We start from the raw sequence: 19,108 nt of genomic DNA on the forward strand, positions 1-19,108 counted from the left end.
AACTTTCACATGGCCTCATCCCAGCGTGATTTTAACACTCACACAGTGCATGCTGGGAAGTGTGCTAATATGCTCATCATGTTCCTTTAGAAACTTGATTTAACTGTACAAAACATTCATTGAACTCATCATTTCAAAAGTCTTTGCGATAGATGAACTAATTTTTTTAAGTTCTTATTTTTTTTTTAAATAAATACTAGAAACTTTAATTTTGACTAACTTGAATAATTAAAACTTGTGCTAAGCTTTAATTTAAACTTATGTTAAGTTGGAAGAAGAAATACATTTACTGTAATAAATCATAAAATGACCAGGACATGTCCTCAGAGATTAAGGAAACATACTATTGAAATTCTTTGATATCCTTTGACAGCAGTTCTACAGCTGTGGTGTCCTCCTTTAACGGTCCGTAACTTGTGTTATTGTTTGCCTTTTTTCACCTCAAATAGAGTCCAAACTAATGCTGAATGTGCACTGAATGAGTAAGTGTCTGTTTATGAGTTATAAGAAATCACTAATAATCTTTTAGAAGGATTAGATGTTAAAATGAGCAATATGTTAATGGAGACTGGCAGGCAGCCACTGAACCCCAACTCCAGAGTGTGTATTTTCAGAGCAGTGGGCTTTTATTTTCAGGATAATGGGCTTTGCTTTACATTTGACAGACAACTGACAGTTATAAACAGCTGATCAAATTATAGTGTGGGACCTGCTGTCAGTTGTTATTGTGAAATTACAATGTTGCACTGAATTCTTGCAGCCTGCCTGAGCTTCCTTGAGTCTGAGGAGGGGTGGGGGGGTAGACTGTGCAATAAATCGGGATTCAACCTATTTAATACCATCTATGGCTCCAACTCACTATTTTGATTGTAGTGCTAATTTATTGGATGTGCACTTGTTAATGACAAAAGACAAGTTGATTCCACTAAATTCCTATGAGTTTTTACAACAGGACTTTCCAGGACACTTTGCACAGAGCTACCAGTCTTCCCCTTGCAGCTACAATTTGTGAAATGATTTTATGTGGTAGACATCAGTTAATCTAAAGATGCAGCTTTTAATATTTTGGTGATATTTTAATGTTTTAAAGCTATGTTTTTTGTCAAGTGGGCTGGAAATAATACCAATGTTTCTCTTACACCAGGAAGACTCCTAGTCTAAAAAACATCTTTCGCCCCAAGGGAAACTGTCTCAGTTCCTGTGCAAATAAATAACAGCACATGCAGTCAAGACAAAACAGCAATTATCCAGGAGAGAGAGAGGGAGAGCGAGCTTCACAAACCAATATTTTCATGTTCACCACTGTTCTGTCTTTACATGTTCCTGCCTCTGTTTTTGTGGCACAGTTGGCAGCTCGCTCCCGCTCATAAATGTGCATGGATTTGGGCTGTAAACTTCTCCATGCAGCTTGCCGTGTTTGCATAAATACTGTTTAACACTTTGATGATCATAAGGTCTTTATGGACTGATCCCTCAGCGAGAGACTGCTATTATCCCAAAAGACAACAGGAGTTCATTTTGAGTTCTGTTGACACTAAAGTCTGAGCTGAAAACCATGTCTGTGCGGTTATTCCAGGATCTGTCTGCTAAGTAGTCCGGCATACAAATGCAGGCATGTTCCATGACAAATATGAGTCTGTGTATAAACTGAGTCTTAAGCCAGGCTGACAGCACATTTTGATTTTTGAAGATGCCTCGCATGGAAGCCTCTCCACCCTGTTTTAAGTAATAGGAGATTACAGGTAATCTCCTGGTAATGGCAGGTTGGCATTCCACTACAACAGATGCTTCAGAGGAACTGTGGGAGATGTTGTTTTTGACCTGAAAGCCTCTTAATCCTTTCTCAGTATATTAATTAGGTCATTGATCAGTACAGAAAGGACTTTTACTAACCCAACAAGATCTGGGCGAAAAGGTGCGTGTTGCTTTGTGTCACCGGTGTGTTTTTACTTGTGAAGATGTGTGTGCGTGTGCAAGCGTTGGCACACATGTGTGTTTACACTCTTAGAAATAAAGGTGCTAATTAGAACCATAAAAGGTTCTTTGGCTTGTTCCCATAAGAGAACCCTTCATGGTTCCTTGTAGAACTTTTCACTTGAAGCCATTTTAGAGAGTTTTAACTTGAACCCAACATTAAGGGTTACAGAACCATCGGTGAAAGGTGTCACCCACAATCCTCTATAGGTTCTGACCAGAACCCTTTTCACCTTCAAATAGTGATAACAAGGCAGGCAGGGGGTTCTACCAAGAACCTTTTTTATATTCCAATGGTTCTATCTAGAACACACCTGGAAGGTTCTACAAAGAAGCTTTTTTACTCCAAGGGTTTTATCTAGAACACACTTAGAGGGTTCTACCAAGAACCATTCTATATTATGGCACAAAGAACACTTGACAAAAGAGTCCTTCAAGAATTCCAACAATCTGAGTTCTTTAGATACAAATGGTTCTGGGCTAAAACCTCAGCCCTTCAAGAAGAAAACTTTTGCAACCCTTATTTCTGAGAGTGTACTTCCAGCCTTTGGACACAGTATATGTGCATCTGCAGCCACTGAGGTAAATAGTTACTGTAGTTTTAATGGCAAATTAGCATCCCAGACTGAGGGATTTGGTATTTTTAAATTATCCAAGAGGCTGCTGTGCACTTTTATGAGTGTATTAATTTATGTATAGCAAAGGAAAATCACATGTTTAAAATTGCTCCTTTTAACCTGATGAATGCCAGGTGTATATGAGAATATTAGCATTATTATGAGTATAATTAGCACCCTCATACTTATAAAAGACTAACATAAAAGTTGACATAAAACTAGAATACAAAAACATTAAATTAATTGCTATATAAGGCTACTTTTTTTTTTATTCCTTTCCCTCCCTGGAAAAATTTTATTCACAAAAGTGTCATGCAAGCGTAAAAAAGTAGGACATGAAGTCCTGCTGTCATAAATTGGTGAGTGAATTAATTTGAGCAGTGCTGGTAGTCGTATTATGGAACCTGAAAAGAAAGGAGAAGGAAAAATGCTGCCCAAGTAAAGAAAGAATGGAATGAGGACTGCAACTTGCAGTGAGTCTGAGGTATTCGTTGGAGTGAGAAAATTTGTTTAGCAGCTTCTGAAGTGTAAACGTTCGCATGCCAAAACACACATGCCTATGAAAGCCGAGACCAGCCGTGACTGCAATTATTTTTATTGATGTCATTATCTCAGTTCTTGTGATTCTTGTGATGTGCACTCCCTTGGGAGGCTGCAGTCGGACAAGTCTACTCGACAAAATGACAAGGAACAAATCTATTTGTATGACTGGTTCTTGCATGAGGCCTAGTGAGTTTATCATTACACCTAAACTTTCAAATGTGAATTTATTGTGGAGAAATAAGCCTGGCTCTTGTCAGCCTTGTCACTTTATTTGTCTTTGGTGTAAATATAATGTAAAAACTACAAGTTGCACTACATGACATTAAGCAGAGGGGGGTGACCTGCAGGCAGCCACTCTGATGAAACAACCAATTACCTGTTTTCCCACCGTGCTGTGTAATTTCCACTTCCTGCAACAGGTGGGTGACATATTTTTAAAGTCCAATGTAGTGATTTGATTTAAATGACATATTACTAGAAAGACTGTAATAATAACCCCTCTCCAGTGTGTGTGTGTGTGTGTGTGTGTGTGTGTGTGTGTGAGTAAAGGAAGCAGCTTGTTTTCCTCCTCATTTTCTCTCGCCTCCTGCAGCCTGATCAGTCCGCTACCTTTTACCGAGTGCGCCTTCAGTGGCGACCTTAACCAAAATAAATCCACTAACAGTAAGAGCTTGATTGAACCTGCTGCACCCTCATTACATTACTGAGCTGCTCTCCTCCGTGCCCAATAATACAGTTCTGGAGGAAGCGTGCGTGCCTCTGGTGTCCTCTGTGGTGTTTGCGATGTGTGTTTTTATACTCGAGCTGGTGTGTAAGCTCTTGCCAGTCTGGGCAGATGTGAGGGATGGATTTACTTGCACTGCTGCCAAATCACAGTTGCCTTTTCAAGGTCCCTGACCCTGAGATAAATGGTTGTCTGCAGCAAATATAACTCCTTTCAAGTTGATTACAGTGAAACGTTATTACACGCACTCTGCAAATAAACGTGTACCGTGAAGATGGAGTGCATAGCAACGTGAGTGACCTGTACACTACAAAAAATATGTACAATCTCTGGTTGTTTAAAAAGCAACTTTGGAGGATTCTGATTTTATTACATTTATTTATTTTTATTATGATTTAGTTGTTGTCAATTAAAGTACATTATCAAAGAATACAGATTGTTATAATTACATTATTTAATTATTTTATTTACTTGCATTGTGAAGAAATGTAATTTGGTATAACAAAAAAAGTTAGTGCCTTAAAACTTTAAGTTGACTTAATTTGAAAAGACAAGTTGAAATTTTGTAATGATTCAGACAAACTTATTTTAGTCAAATAAATCTGATATTAATTTGATATTAATAGTTGATACTAGTTGTACTTGTTCAATAAGCTTTAGATTATGTTGAACCAACAACTCTCCAGTAACACAGATGAACATTGCAAACAAATTTGATTTCTTTTTGCATTTAATGAGTTTGAAAAGTCAGTTTTTTATTATTGACCTATTATTGACATGATGTATTTTAAAACGTATTACAGACACACAGCAAGTTTTCAGCGTATGTGTTCTTCAAAAAAAAAAAAAAAAAAATGAAGATGAGGTAAGTTTTAACTCTCAAACAATGCATCCTGGGAAGTCTGCCGTGCTGGTCATGTTTCTGTAGAAACTTATTTTAATGAGACTTCAGGTTAGAAGAATTTTTATAAGTTCTGTAGTTTTACGAAAATAAACTTTAAAACGTTTTGTCAACCTATACTCTTTAGTTGAGATAATTTACCTCTTTAGATAAACTTGAATCTTCGAGTTTAAGAATAAAAAATATTCAAAAGTTGGTCAAAGTGAGCTGTGAATCTTATTTATCATTATTTGGGTGCCTGAAAATTAAATCATTGTAACTGAAAATAGACAAACTTTAAAAAAGTAAATAATCTCCACAAAAGATAAGTCGTTAGCAAACTTTTTCAAAACTTGAGAGTTTGAATCCAGCTCAACCTTTTCATTTTTACAGTGAGATGGTCTGATAATTATACATATTAAAAAAATAATAATAAGGTGCCACCAAACTAAAACTTGACATTTTTTGCAGTGGTTTATGCCCACTCTTAGTACAGACTGACTCAGATGAATGACCCCTATGTGTGGGCTCTTTACAGATAGACCATGATAAAGTTCTCACATTAAAACATGGCATCGGCAACGTGTTTATTCTGTGTTAGCATTTCATACAAGCCAGCTAAGAGCAGCAGTGGAGGTGCTTTCCATTCCTATTCAGTAAATACCCAGCAGTCTTTGTGTGTGATTCACCTGAAAGGTCATAAAGCAGCATGTCCAGTCATTGCTCAGCCCCGTGCTGATTGGCCGCCTGCCTACGCTTCATTGTTGGGTGCTTATACTGAGCAGTAGGCTGTACTGATTTGCTGTTTGGAGAAGATTTAGACCTGTCACACACACATGCACACTCACACACATGCACACAGTGGTTTTAAGGCAGTGGGGGTTATAGGATTATAAAGAGGAGAAGTGAAAATTCCTGTTTGGGAGATCTGCTGAGGCTTAAGTTTCCCCATCGCACATGTCACGGTGGAAAAACTCCCAGGAGGAGGTGGGGATCGAAGCGTCAATCCCACACTAGGCTCAGGGTAAACAGAGAGGTATTCAATGACCCAAACACTGCTCTCTGAGTTTCTTTTAGCCCAGCTTGTGTTTCTTGCTTGTGTCCCACTGAATGGTAACGTTGCCACGCAACTATAGATCCAACACTTGCAGTAACAACATACCTGCGTATTTTTCATGACATAAAAGCCAGTGGATCTTGTTGTAAATCTCCCTAGAAGAAATGTACTTAAGTACTGGATGAAAAATTTGAGGCTAGCTAATAATAGCAGGTAATAATTATTTTTAAAAGAGAACTGAAAAAAAAAAATATAAAGACATTTGCAACAAGCACTGGCAGACTCAGTTGCAGGGGCCAAAATAATAAAAAGGGCACCAGTTGTATGCGGTGGAGCAACAGAGCGCTGGAAGTCATGATGCACTTTCTCATGTTGTTTTGTATGGGAGTCCACTGAGAGGGCTCTCTAAAGAGCACATTTTAAAAGTTTTGTCCAGAGAAAGGATATTTTAGAGGACAATTAAGGTTTTGCCACTGGAAGGGCATGCTAAAGGGCAATTTTAAAAAGTTTTATCCACTGGAAGGGTGCTCTAGAGGGCACTTTATCATGTTTTGTCTAGAGAAAAGATACTTTAGAGGGCACTTAAGATTTTGTCCACTGAAAGGGCACTCTAGAGGGCACTTTTTTAAAGTTTTGTCCAGAGAAAGTACATTTTAGAGAACAATTAAGGTTTTGTCCGCTGAAAGGGCACTCTAGAGGGCTCTTTATCATGTTGTCTTGGACTAGAGGGCACTTTTGCATCATCTTTTTGAACATGGGGGCACCAGGGGGGACCAATGACTCCTTGAGTCCACCAGTGGCAAAACGCAATGTGAACCAAATTTTTTATTGACTTGCATATTTTTTTTAATGTCTTTATATGCAATATAAAACACGTGAGGTACCAGAATGAACATGTCATTGACCAGATTAAAAGCAGGTGGCACATATGTAAAGACAGAATAGAGAGCAGGATTTATGTCTACCTCCGTGTTTCCATGTCAGTGAGATAAAGCACTAAAATGTTGTCCCACTCCTCCAGGAAAAGCTTCCAGTTTTGTTTGGAGAGCGCTGCAGCTACAAGGGAACATGCATTACAAAGCAGGAGCACTTGAGTGACTAAGCTGGATGTCATCGTCTGAGAGAGACTGCAGGGGCCTGTAACAACAGAGGGAACAACACTCAACTCACCACCGACTGTCAGCCGCGCCGTCATCTGAAATGGCTGCATGTGTCAACACCTCCAAGAATCACTGTTTCTACTTCAGTGTGTGCGCGTGTGTGTTTGTGTGTGAAATGAGTGTCGTCACCTGAGCATACAGCACCAGCAGCAGCGAGGGTATAAATCAGTATGATTTACAGAGTTGTACATGTGCGTGCATGCATGTCATCATCTACGATTCTTTTATGCCTCTCTATGTGTGTATAACAGATGTTTGAGTCATTTGCATGAGTGTGTTCTTACTTTACCATTAAGAATCTGCAGTACCTAAGATGAGTAAGTGTGTTTGTACTTACACGTATATTTGTTTATTGCATGGTTTATTTCATGGCTTAATTACACACTCAATTCTGATTGTCGATTACCGCATTCTAAGGTCTGTCATTTCTGAATAGCAGAGCGCTGCTATGAATAACAGACCATTGCTATAGACGCAGATCTGATCATAGACTCTGGAGCGCTTAGTGGAAGCAATGCATTTTTAAAAAGCTATTTAACCTTTATTTAACCAGGAATAAAAGACTCTCTCGAGCGTGCCCTAGCCAAGACAGACAGCAGCACAGATAAAACAGTTTCAGACACAAGACAAACACAAAACAATAAATGCTGTTTAATTAAATCAATAAAATCATTTTAAAATCATTATTTTGTGTAAGATGATTGATTTTTTTTAAGTAAGTAGCTCTATATATCCAGTGAACAGTTCATCTTATCCTGTATATTTACTCATGCAATATTATCAGAAATTATTAGCATATATCATGGATGATGCTCACAATACTATAGGAAATAATAATAATGTTAGCAATTCTTGAACATACTGTTTTCCCATTTTATCTCCCTTTAAATAGTTTTAGGTTGCTAAAGTAGTCATATCGCACATTATCTGGGATGTTCTTATGGCTGTACCATTCCATTACATGTAAATGTTGTAGAAATCTTTTGATACACAGTTGCCCAAAATCAGCCTGACATATTTGGTAGTTTGTAATGACTAAAACACCTGCAGGCTGCTGCTGCAAAGGGATTCTTTGACATTCTGGGGAAACATACTTAAACTTAGCTCATTTGCTTTCTTGCTGAGTTAAATGAGAAGATCAATACTACTTTCTCATTGGTGCATTGAATGCAAACCTAAAGCCAGGATATAGTTAGCTTAGCTTAGCATAAAGACCTGAAGCCAGGAGAAACAGCTAACCTGGCTCTGTCCAAATTTAACAAAACAATCATCTATCAACATGTCTTAGGATGCAGCTCAAGGCAAGAAAGTTCATACTTATGAATTTCCTAAAATGTGGTTTGCAATGAGTTACCTTCTTTATTTCCCCTTTCACTGCAGACATCAGTTTCTCACACTTGCTTTGACCATCTCTTTCTCTCTCTTTCTGCTTCGTCACTTGTTTTAAACACAGGGTGCATCTCCTGGCTTCTGCCAAGGGAACATTACAGTCATCGAGAGAGAAGAGGACTCATCCTGCTGCTGTTCCCACACTGCAATCCAGCTCAAAAACCCATCGCAAAGATGCTTCTGAAAAAGACACTTACATTATTTATATGACTGTGTTGGGAAAAACGCATGAGTTGTGCATGAAAAATGATCTATTTGCAGCTTGTTGTTGTTGCAAAAATAAACATTCACAATACATGTAATTAAATATATCAAATGCTATTTGGATCACTGTGTAAACACAGACAAGATTTCTGCTGCTTCTTTTTCAATCCTGGAAAGTGTATAAGTTGTTTGTTTTAATGTATCATCATCATCATCTGTTGACTGCAATAATAAAATAGAATAGATTTGACATCTAGCGGCAGATTTTGTCCAGTAGTGTTCAGGACAAAATGTCCAGAAGTGAAAATGACACCATGACACCAACTGGCACTTCTGTTGACCTCCTCACATGAAAGAAAAATACACGGAGGATTTAATGTACTCTACACCTCATTTAACGCTACCGAAGCTTCAAAAATTCAACCACCCATGAGAATATTTGATTCCGCAGCGAGCGCCGGGCAGTGGAGGTGATGCTGAGATCAGTGTTTGGCATGCTGTGCCCCTCCAGGTCGGCCAGAGTTTAGCCAGGCGGCTCGGGAGCACAACAACCCAGAATGCTCCGCGCAGAGGTTGGTCTCTCAGGTGAGCTGAGGGCGTGGATGATCTCCGTCCTCAGACGGTGGAGGTCTGGGCTCACTGGGAGTGGCGCTGGTGTTAGTGGGAGCCCTGGTCCTGAGAATGAGGTCATGGCACTGGGACTCCAGCGTTCCCCCTCGGCTCTGTCGGGCCCTGAGGCTCCCTCACATCTGTGTGCTGTCTGACCCAGCGGCAGGCAGCTGCTCCCTCTCATTATACCCCCTAATGGATGGATCCGTTTCCCTCTGACCTCATCCTCCCTCCACAACAACATCCCTCCATCGCTCCATCCTGATACCCCTCCATCCAGGCACAGACTCCCTTTTCTTCCACATCTGAGGGCTGAGAAGGCACAACTTGGCCTATATATGGTGCATCGATAAAATACTTTTGGGTACCTATATCTAAGTGCACTAGCAAGGCAGGAAAACATGTAAAATGAGCATTAATAGTGAGATCAAATTATTTCATTCTATATTACTGATTTTAAATTTATGATATATTTGCAAAGAGATACTTTGGGAAATCACAATGTAAAAAAAAAAGAATTACCTGGTTATTTACATTATAGTACAGTACAATGTATAATCTGGTGAATATACAATGTATTGCTGTGGCATCCAGTGTAGAATGGATTTGACAGTCACAACTGATATTAGAGAAGAACCTGTCCTGTATCATCAGATGATAAGCATACAAACAGTTAAAGGCATAGTTCACTCAGAAATGAAAATTCAGTCATTATCTACTCACCCTCTTGCCGATTGAGGGTTGGTTTTATTTTGTTAGTCCACAAAACTCTGCTGGAGTTTCACAGGAAAACAGTGCTGCAGAATCAAACATGGGAAGTTTTCAAATGTATGCCTCCATACTGCTCATCTGGTGTAATCCAAGTCTCCTTAAATCCTGACATGCTGATTGCACACCGTCACAACACACACACGCCCAGTTCAGACAGTGTGCATGTGCACGTGAACGTGGCTCCAAGCCAAGGATCTAAACTGAAGCTTCATGCTAAAAACACTGAGTTAATGATGTCTTTCAAGTCAAATTGGCATTTGGAGCTTTAGGAGACTTGGATTACATCATGAAGGCATTTTATGTTTTTATTCTGTTGTTTTTTTTATGTTTGAAAACTGGTCACCATTCACTTCAATTGCTTGGGAGATTCTGCAGTGCTGTTTTGCTGTGAAACTTCAGCAGTGTTTTGCGGACAAAAAAAAACCTAAACCTTAATTTCAATCAGCATGAGTGTGTGTAGATAATGACTTCATTTTAATTTTTGGGTGAACTATCCCTTTAAGTTTATTGGACTACATAAAGAATAATGTCGAGAGCTATACCAAAATAAAACAAATAAGATTTTTACTGTATTTGAGAAGCATGCCAGATTGAGAGGTAACAGCAAATATTTTTTGGTGTAGTTACAGATTATACTGTATTAAAGATATACAGCTTGGTTCCTTTTCATGACATATTATTGTGAAAGGACACACAGTGTGAGCCTAAACCTGTTGGTTCCATGTTTGTGATTTTTTTGTTCTTATTGGATACAAACAGTGCAATTTAGTTCTGGGTTTGCTTATAAGAAATATGTTGTCTCCTTGAGTACAACCTGCCATAAAGTGAAACCTTTTCAGTTGCCTAGCGTTTCCAAATAGTCTTGTTTTGTTGCTGTGCCAGAGACAACAGGTATTGTGTCAAAATCTATTTCCTTGTTGATAGTGTTCCCTCTGCCTCTGCTACACCTGACCATAATTTACCCCTCAGCCGGGGAAGGCAGTGTTGTGAAACACTACCTGACAGGGGAGCAAATTTTGACTCAACACCAGATTGATTTCCGTTTTCTCAGAGTTACAGGAAAGAATGATCAGCACTGCCTTGGAAATAAGGGAGAAGAAAGAAGTATATTCACTGAAGAGGTTGGGAACAGGCATCATTATAACGATGTGATGTGCATTGCATAGTAATAATATAGTAACGTTTTGTCTTTGTACCAGCAGGGGTTGCTGTTGGGGTGGAGGAGGGAATAACGGTAGAGAAAATCATTTTGTATTTTATGTATTTATTCATTATGTTTTTTTTTTTTTGCGCTTTGAGCACCATAAGCCGAGTGCTGTCTAGTTCCATTAATTTGGGGAGAAGGCAGACATTGCTACGGCTGAAAAATCCAAATGAGACAACTTACACCACAACAGTACAGATGGATAAATAGCACTACAGGCCAGAGGAAAAATATGTATTTTTGATTTTGGGTTGAACTGTCCCTTAAGGATCATCCACATAAACCAACCAGGCTCAAAATGCCTGATATTTGTTATGCTCATACACATTTTCTCCATTCATTTTTAGTTATTTTTCATAGTTAGATGCAAGCGTTTCTGAAAGACATATCATCTCCACCTGTCTTCATTCCTTTGAGATCTCTCTACATTTTAAAAAAAAAAAAACCTCAGCAATGTATAGCTGCAAGATTTTCCACCTATAGCGACCAGCTGTGTGCATGTGAACATCAGTGTGTGTGGCATTTATCTTGTGTCCAGTCCATTGAAATGGGGAAGAAAAGGCTGGAACAGAAAAAGGAGCCGACTCTCTTCTTCTCTTCAGAGCTCTCCACCTGTGTGTGCCGCTGAGTAAACAGGAGCTGTTGTCACAAGTGGAAGACAGCTTGCGGTTTTGCTCTTTGGAATTGAATTTCAAGTTCTCCCTGCTCTTTTGATTTCGTCGCAGAAGGCAAAGCGAGCTATCAACACGCCCTCCCATCTCGGCTTCTCCCGAGGCGTGATGGATAGAATCAGTAATGCCTCGGTCTGGCCCAGATATTTGTCTTTATCATTAGCGCGGGCCCGCTGCGTTTGAAGCGCTGTCTGAGAGGCAGCCTCACACTATTTATAGGTTGGAAGGCTTTTTCAGCGAGCTCATCTCCTCTCATCTCATCATGTCTCATCTAAGAGTTGCTGAGATGCAGATTGAGGAATCGCTCTTTTATCGCTGTAGCTTCTGTGTTTATTACCGAGTGGCTCCGATCCATCACTCCCGTCGGTTAGCCGCAGCTCTCAGACCTGTCGATCAACAAGTGCGGCTGGTCGGGCACGCCTGGTGATCAATGGCTTGAGGTGTAGACCAAGAAAGAGCGCAGGCAGGAGAGAAAAAAAAGATGAAGAGAGGAGCAGAGGATTGAAAGAGACAGAAAGTGAATGGGGTCTACGGTAATCTCCTCTGCAGATGGAGGGAAGCAAAAAAAGAGAAAATGGGAGGTATTATGGGCCTTATGATGATCCATGGGAGATCTTGAATGCATTTCAGTGATGCAATTCCTGGGATACTTGAGTGTATATGAATGAGTGTGTGCGGTGGGTGTGGGTGTAGGGGGGAGGCAGAAAAGGGCCAAAATAAAAGCGCAGTGGCAAAACATTTGGTTGCCAGGCAACAGGGCTTCAAGCAACGGTAGTATTGAGTTATGAAGAATGGTGATGCATGACTCGACTTCCCCGATCCGGTTTCAGGACAGTGTTGGGGTGGGGCAGCAGCGGCAGTGGGGGTGGGGGACAAAGACAGAGAAATGTCTCCACCTGTCCTGATTCGTCAGGGCCGGTGAACAATGCCGCTGGCCGCTGAAGGCTTTGTCTCCAGGGGCCTGACCCCGGCAGATCCACTGGGGCCCTCAGACTGAGCTAAGGTTTAGGGGTCTCTTGTTAGTTTTGGGGTCCGTCCAAGTCATTTACACAGCATGTAATCTAAAGATGAGCTCATTACATTGACTTATCACACGTCTGTGAGGTGGCTCATAGGCTGAGAGGATTAAGACAGAAAGTTAGACTGAAAGTAGGGAAAGAGGAGATGTGTGACTGATCAGTGGTAGTACTCAGATCCTAAAAGTATCAGTACCACCATGTAAAAACACAGTTCTTACGATAAGTCATGTGTTCAAAATCCAACTTAAAACTACATACTAATCTAACTGTATTTGTATCAAAAATATTAATCATAGATGGACTATGAGACAATGTTTTTCTCTTCTTTTCTTATTCTTTTTATCTCTCAGTAATTGTTTTAGTCCCTTCTTGTAGTCGTTTTGTGTCTCTTTGTAGTTGTTATGGCCTCATTTTGTAGATATGTTGGTATCTTTTTTGTGTCTCCTTGTAGCTGTTTTAGTCTCTTTTTTGTAAGTGTTTTGCATCTCATTCAGGTTGTTATTTGTTTCTTTGCAGTTGGTTTGTAGCCAGTGGGGTCCTGATCCTCTAGGCCCCTGGGACTGTGTCCATTCAGTAACCCCTCCATGGTACTTGCTCTGCAGAAAAATAGCTCCTGATTATGACTCTACTGTTATACTGCTATGCTACACCAGGTCTGTGATAAGTCTTAAGGTGAGCACACCCATAGTGTCTCTCTGTGTCTGTTGCATTTGATGTGAAATTATGACCTACAGACACATACAGATACACCACGTGTAAGCATCACTTTACTGTTGTAGCTGCTTGAGGCAGAGCTACTTTTAACTATTTTATATGCAGCTAATTATTTTAGTCCCGTAGTTCCCAACCTGGTGGTTGGCCCCCTACAAATGGTCACATAATTAATCTGAGCAGTCGGGAGATTAGTGAGGAACAGAAGAGAATAAACAAGATCTGCAGAGAGGACCAAGACCACCTTCAATGAGACTGATGGATTTTAGGTGACTGAACAAATGATTTCTGTTTTTGAGTTGAAGAAAATGTAGTGCCATCCAACAGCTGACGAAACTGTGACAAATTTAAAAAGCAGCTAAGCTTCTTTGGTCATCAGGTCTCAGGCGAAGGTATGTCTGTGTGTCATCTGCATAGAAATGAAAAGAGATGTGATGCTGTAAACAGAAAATAAAATTGGACCTAGAACTGAGCCTAGTGGTACACCACAGGTCATGTGAGTTGTAGAGGATGAGTAGATGCCTATGGTGACCAAGAAAGTTCTGCCTAAGAGGTAAAAATAAAATGAAATTGAATCTAACATAAAATAGAGTTACTCAAGTAAATAAAAATGGACTAAGGTACATTATTGGATTAATATACTTAGATACGTTGCACCACTGTAGGGGGTGAAAGGATAAACAGAAAAGTATGGGATGCGAAGAAGACTTGATATTAAGATGGGGAGAGGATTAAGGAGAGGATTCCTAAAGTTCTCGCTCACACTGTCCTTTCTGTACTGTACAGTGCTCATGACTCTCACATTTCATTCTCCATCATTCCTACTGCTACTTTACTCCTGCTCAGTATTTTATCTGTGTTTGAGTGTGTGTGTGTTTGTGGCCTGCAGATCTGCATCTGTCTGTCAGTCAATTTGTCAAACTCGAGCAGCTCGACAACACACAGACAGACAGCAGAGAGGCCAAAGTTAATCCTGATGGCTTTGACAGTTCATCCCCTCCAAAGCCGTGCCACTGGCAGTGTCTTCCAACTCCCATCAACCCCCACCTCTCTGCCCCTCACTTACACTTCATTAGATATTACAAGATTTCATTTTGCATTAGAGCTTCTTCAGGAGTGATTTACAGCAAGTGTAACAGAAGAATGAGGACAGCCAGTCAAGGGATGGTTCCCACATTTTTAGCAGTAAAGCACCTGATTTGTGTTTAAACCATTTTCTCTCTGACAAAATCAATTTAAAATAAAATAACTGGAGAATTTTCCTAGATTATAATGTTCTGATGAAAATTTTAAAGTTGGGTTATTAGCTCATGAAGGCATTAGAAGTAACTCTCTCTGCAACTTTTACTAATGTTTGCAAGAGGACCATACCACAGAGCCAGTACTGATCTTTTAATACAAAAGATTCTTTATGTTAAGGATATTTAATCATCAACAGATATTGGATCATATCTCACCTTTGTTTAATTAACACCATGTGCAACCAATAATGAAAGGCATGAGGTATAAATATTGAGGATCACTTACAGCTGGACAATGAGATATTACTGTTAAGATAATGAGAACAGTTCTACTAAAACTTTTCAGATAGATACTAGATAATAGCTAGATAGTTGTACTCATTACTCATTTACTCATTATACTGTATTTGCCTGAGGGAAATATTAACCTGTTATTAACATTAATATCTAGTACAGTACATTTCTGCTCCTTTCTCAATATGTTTCAAGTTACTGAAATGTATTAATTAGTCACAGTCAATAGTTACTTCTTTCAAAAGTTATTGAAAGTAATTAGTTACTCAAGAAAATTACTTCTATATTGTATATGTCTCCTTTAATTCTCATACTTATTATTTTAGCGTAACTATATTTCAGTGTCATTACATTGTTGTCAATTTTTTTTATCTATCATTGTATCCATTATCACTGATAGCAGTTATTAACAGTCCCAACCACTGGAGGGAAGCAAAAACTATTGTTTCATCTCTTTTTTATTTGTTGATGAAAGTGTCAATAGATTTCATCAGAGCATTTTTCATCATTAGTTACTTTACTTATATAATTTCTTTAGTGATCATCACATTTTTGCCTGTGAAAAAAAATTGTTGAAGAAAATTGTGACAAAAAGTTTTAGCCAATGAAATTAACACTGGGAAAGCTATAACAGAATAACTTTGGTAACTGTAAGTTAAAGCCTGGATAGGAATGAGGGGATTTTAACCTTTGTAAAGACAAATATTTGCGAGATGAGCCTCATCATGTAAATCTATGTTTAAGTTGATATTATTGTTGGATAAGCCAAAAAGTTACATGTACATTATGGGCTCTCTTTAAGACTGTTTTTGATTTATGTTGTACTCCATTCCAGCCTGGTGCCATATATGTATAGTGTGTGTTATTTGTGCTCCATACCATGTAATCATGGTCCCAAGTCATAAAACACAATGACAATATATGTGGGACTGAATCAAAATAACCCACGTGTTCATGTTCAGTGTAATGAAGGAACATGTCACACAGTGCAACAGTGTAGCTCACTAACATTTCTGCAATAGTTTTTGGAAAGAGAAATAAGTTGTAGCAGGCTTTGAATAGACAATAACATAACATTTTATATTAAGGTGCTTCTAATAGGTGTTAGTTATAGGTAATAAAGCCGTTATAAGATGCTTATAAACAATATGCATCATAAGACAATTTAAGTGTTAATAATAGCATAATAAACATGTTCATTGTTGGATTCTAAGACATTTATAAGCAGGCTTATAAAATGTGTTAATAGTTTATAGACTGCTTGAGTTTCTTTCAACTGTTTATAGTAGCATCTTTAATGAGTTTAACTTGTTATGTCATTGTTAAACCTTTACTAAGCTTTTGTTTATTTCTACATACTTCATTATGCATTCATTAGCAGTTAACTACGCACTGGCTGTTTTAAGTGTGAACAGTGCTTTAAGGTTAATTAATCCTTTGTTATGCACTTATTAACAGTTAACTATGGATTTTGGGGGTACTGGATCTAAAGTGTGAACAGTGATTATGAAGGTTAATTAATCCTTAATTCTACACTTGTTAACAGATTTTTTTTTTTAATTAAAAATTTATTTCCATTTTCAGACCAAAATCTTAATTAACCAACAACAAAAGCTTAATAAAGTTAAAGTTAAACTCAATAAATGTGTTTGTAAAAAACAATAATACAATGGAATTATTATTGCGTAACTACTCTGCCTACTGTTTTCTCTGGGCTGCCATGTATTGCATCATATCAAGAATTCCTTTCAACCATGTCTGAGCTACAGTATCAGATACTGTACACAGCTCACACACTCAACATGCCTTCACTGACGTTCTGGCCTCAGGCCATCTGGTTTAAACCAGGTAGCAGCACTTGAGGCAGGCAGCAGGCAGAGGATCCTTGGACGTACAGCTGAAACCCACTTCCTCAGATAGCCATCCAAATAAGAGGTTGAGCTTGAAATACAGTGTAGGCTCCTATGCTGATTACAGTGAGCATGCATACCAGATGGAAAACACACATGTTGTACTGCACCACGCAGCGAGTCTGCTCCATATCTCATCCTCAGCGGTGGAATTTAGCTTGTAACCTGTGCTTTTTCCTTCCGCTAAGCCTCCAAATAACAGTGTCTCGTACAGAAACGCTGAGGAAGAACCAAGTGTTCACTGCTTGTTGGTATGTTGCTTAACACTGCTGAATAATTATAAGAATGAAGTGTGAAATACACCCGTGTCTGCTCTGTGTGTGTGTTTGCTTAAACATGTCTGTTTACTTATGTAAGTGGTAAAGTGGTTTAAAAGCTTGTCATTGTATACACATATACATGTGTATATGTGCCTTTGAGGGTCATGGCATGTGCATTTTACTGGTGTACATGTGTTTAAACTGTTGGTCCTTAAAGGCAACTATTTTGTCTTGCACTGCAATCAATATAGATATTTTGCATCAGTTTATTTACATTTGCATTCTTTGTGTTATCTGATAAAAAACCTCAGATATAGAGAGAAGTGTGTGTAGGTTTGGTAGAAAAGCCTCTGGGACACTAACACAAAAGTAAATATGTTTATGAATACTTTGCTTATACACACACAATGCATAATTGATCAATTCTAGGGCTGCAACTAATGATTACTTTCATTATCTACTAGGTTATTTTTACAGTAAGACTTTATTCTATGAACCTGTAACCTTCTTGTAACTCCCTATTAAGTTTTTTAGAACAATGGAACTTGGTGTCATGCAAAGGTAAAATACAGACTAAGCTCTAGTTAGTTGTGTTAAAATGTTAAGTAGTTGTTGATTTCCATAAAGGATTATTTTTTTTATGATGAGAGCTAGATGAGAACATTGATACCACCATCATGTTTGTCTGTTGAATATGAGGCTGGACACAGCAGACGGTTAGCTTAGCTTAGCATAATGACTGAATCCATGAAGAAACTGTGCCTGGAGGTCAGTGGAGTTGGGGACACAAGTAATAGGGAAATATATCCCCCATAAAACCACAGTGTGGAGTTTTTGCAACTTGGTATGTGTATGGAATGAGATATACCGTGTTTGTGAGGTTTAGCGGTGCTGCAGACAGTTTTTACCCTCAGACAGAGTGAAGCTATTTCCCTGTTTCCAATCTTTTTTACAATTGAAACAAGCAAATATATTTAATTATAATCATATAAAACGAAAAGGCAAGCAAGATTTCACAGTTGATAAAGTGGAACCAGTGAATATTTGGCATTTTTGCTTGGTTATGAATTAGTTAAACCATTGTTGAATTGTCAAACCGCTATTTAAAAATGAAACACCAACCGACTGCATCTCATCACCTTATCTTTACACTTTATTGCTCAAATTTACGTGTGTTAAAACTTTACGAATGAGAAATAAGTGCATTTAGGCTGAGTTCACAGGTCAACTCATTCTTTATAATTCCTCTTATCAGGAAAACAACAGAGGGCATTTTAGCCTAAATGAGACAAAATACACACATTTCAAACACTTAGATTTTGCAGAATTTCCTCCATAATCTTTTATTTCGTTGGTGAACCAAATAAAATCTCCTGGATGTTTGGGAATGACTGAGTTAAATGTTTAATTAATTATCAAAATTGTTGTCAGTGGTATTTTCTGTCAATCAATTAACTGATTAATAATCAGTATCGTTTTAGCACTATTTAACTCTATAATGTGTATTTCATGCAGCTGAAATCATCAGTTACCAGTTGAACCACAGTAAATAGCAAGCATCCACTTCCTGGTAAAAGTCAAATATTGTCTTAATGTTATGGAGCACAGGTGTGTTTGTGTGTAAAGCAAATAATTATTCTTCTCCAAACCCCCTAAGGTGTATAATAATTAGAACAAGGACTCCTATTGTTTTCCAAGTAAAAATGCTGGTGATGCACTGCCATACTGACAGTTAATACAGTAGTAGTACAGTAGCACAGCGTCATTTTATTTGCAAGAGCAACATGATGTCAAAATAATTGCAAAAGAGCACTATGTGAGGTACAAAAGACATCTGCATTTACCTTTTCAAATACAAATATACCTCTGG

At 38.5% G+C, this 19,108-nt stretch overlaps 1 long non-coding RNA gene across 2 annotated transcripts in view; it reads left to right on the forward strand.

Annotated features, from left to right (window-relative positions):
- The window catches only part of LOC146320723 (uncharacterized), a 101,210-nt gene extending 92,679 nt beyond the window's left edge, over positions 1-8,531 (forward strand). For both annotated transcript variants that reach the window (XR_014771476.1, XR_014771477.1), the window contains 2 exons: positions 6,817-7,113; positions 8,409-8,531. This is a non-coding gene — a long non-coding RNA (uncharacterized LOC146320723). The remainder of the gene's footprint in view (positions 1-6,816; positions 7,114-8,408) is intronic.
- Positions 8,532-19,108: the final 10,577 nt, after the last annotated feature.

The sequence above is a fragment of the Lutjanus erythropterus genome, chromosome 10, assembly GCF_056507025.1.
Source record: "Lutjanus erythropterus isolate fLutEry1 chromosome 10, fLutEry1.hap2, whole genome shotgun sequence".
In the NCBI taxonomy this organism is placed as follows: Eukaryota; Metazoa; Chordata; class Actinopteri; order Lutjaniformes; family Lutjanidae; genus Lutjanus; species Lutjanus erythropterus.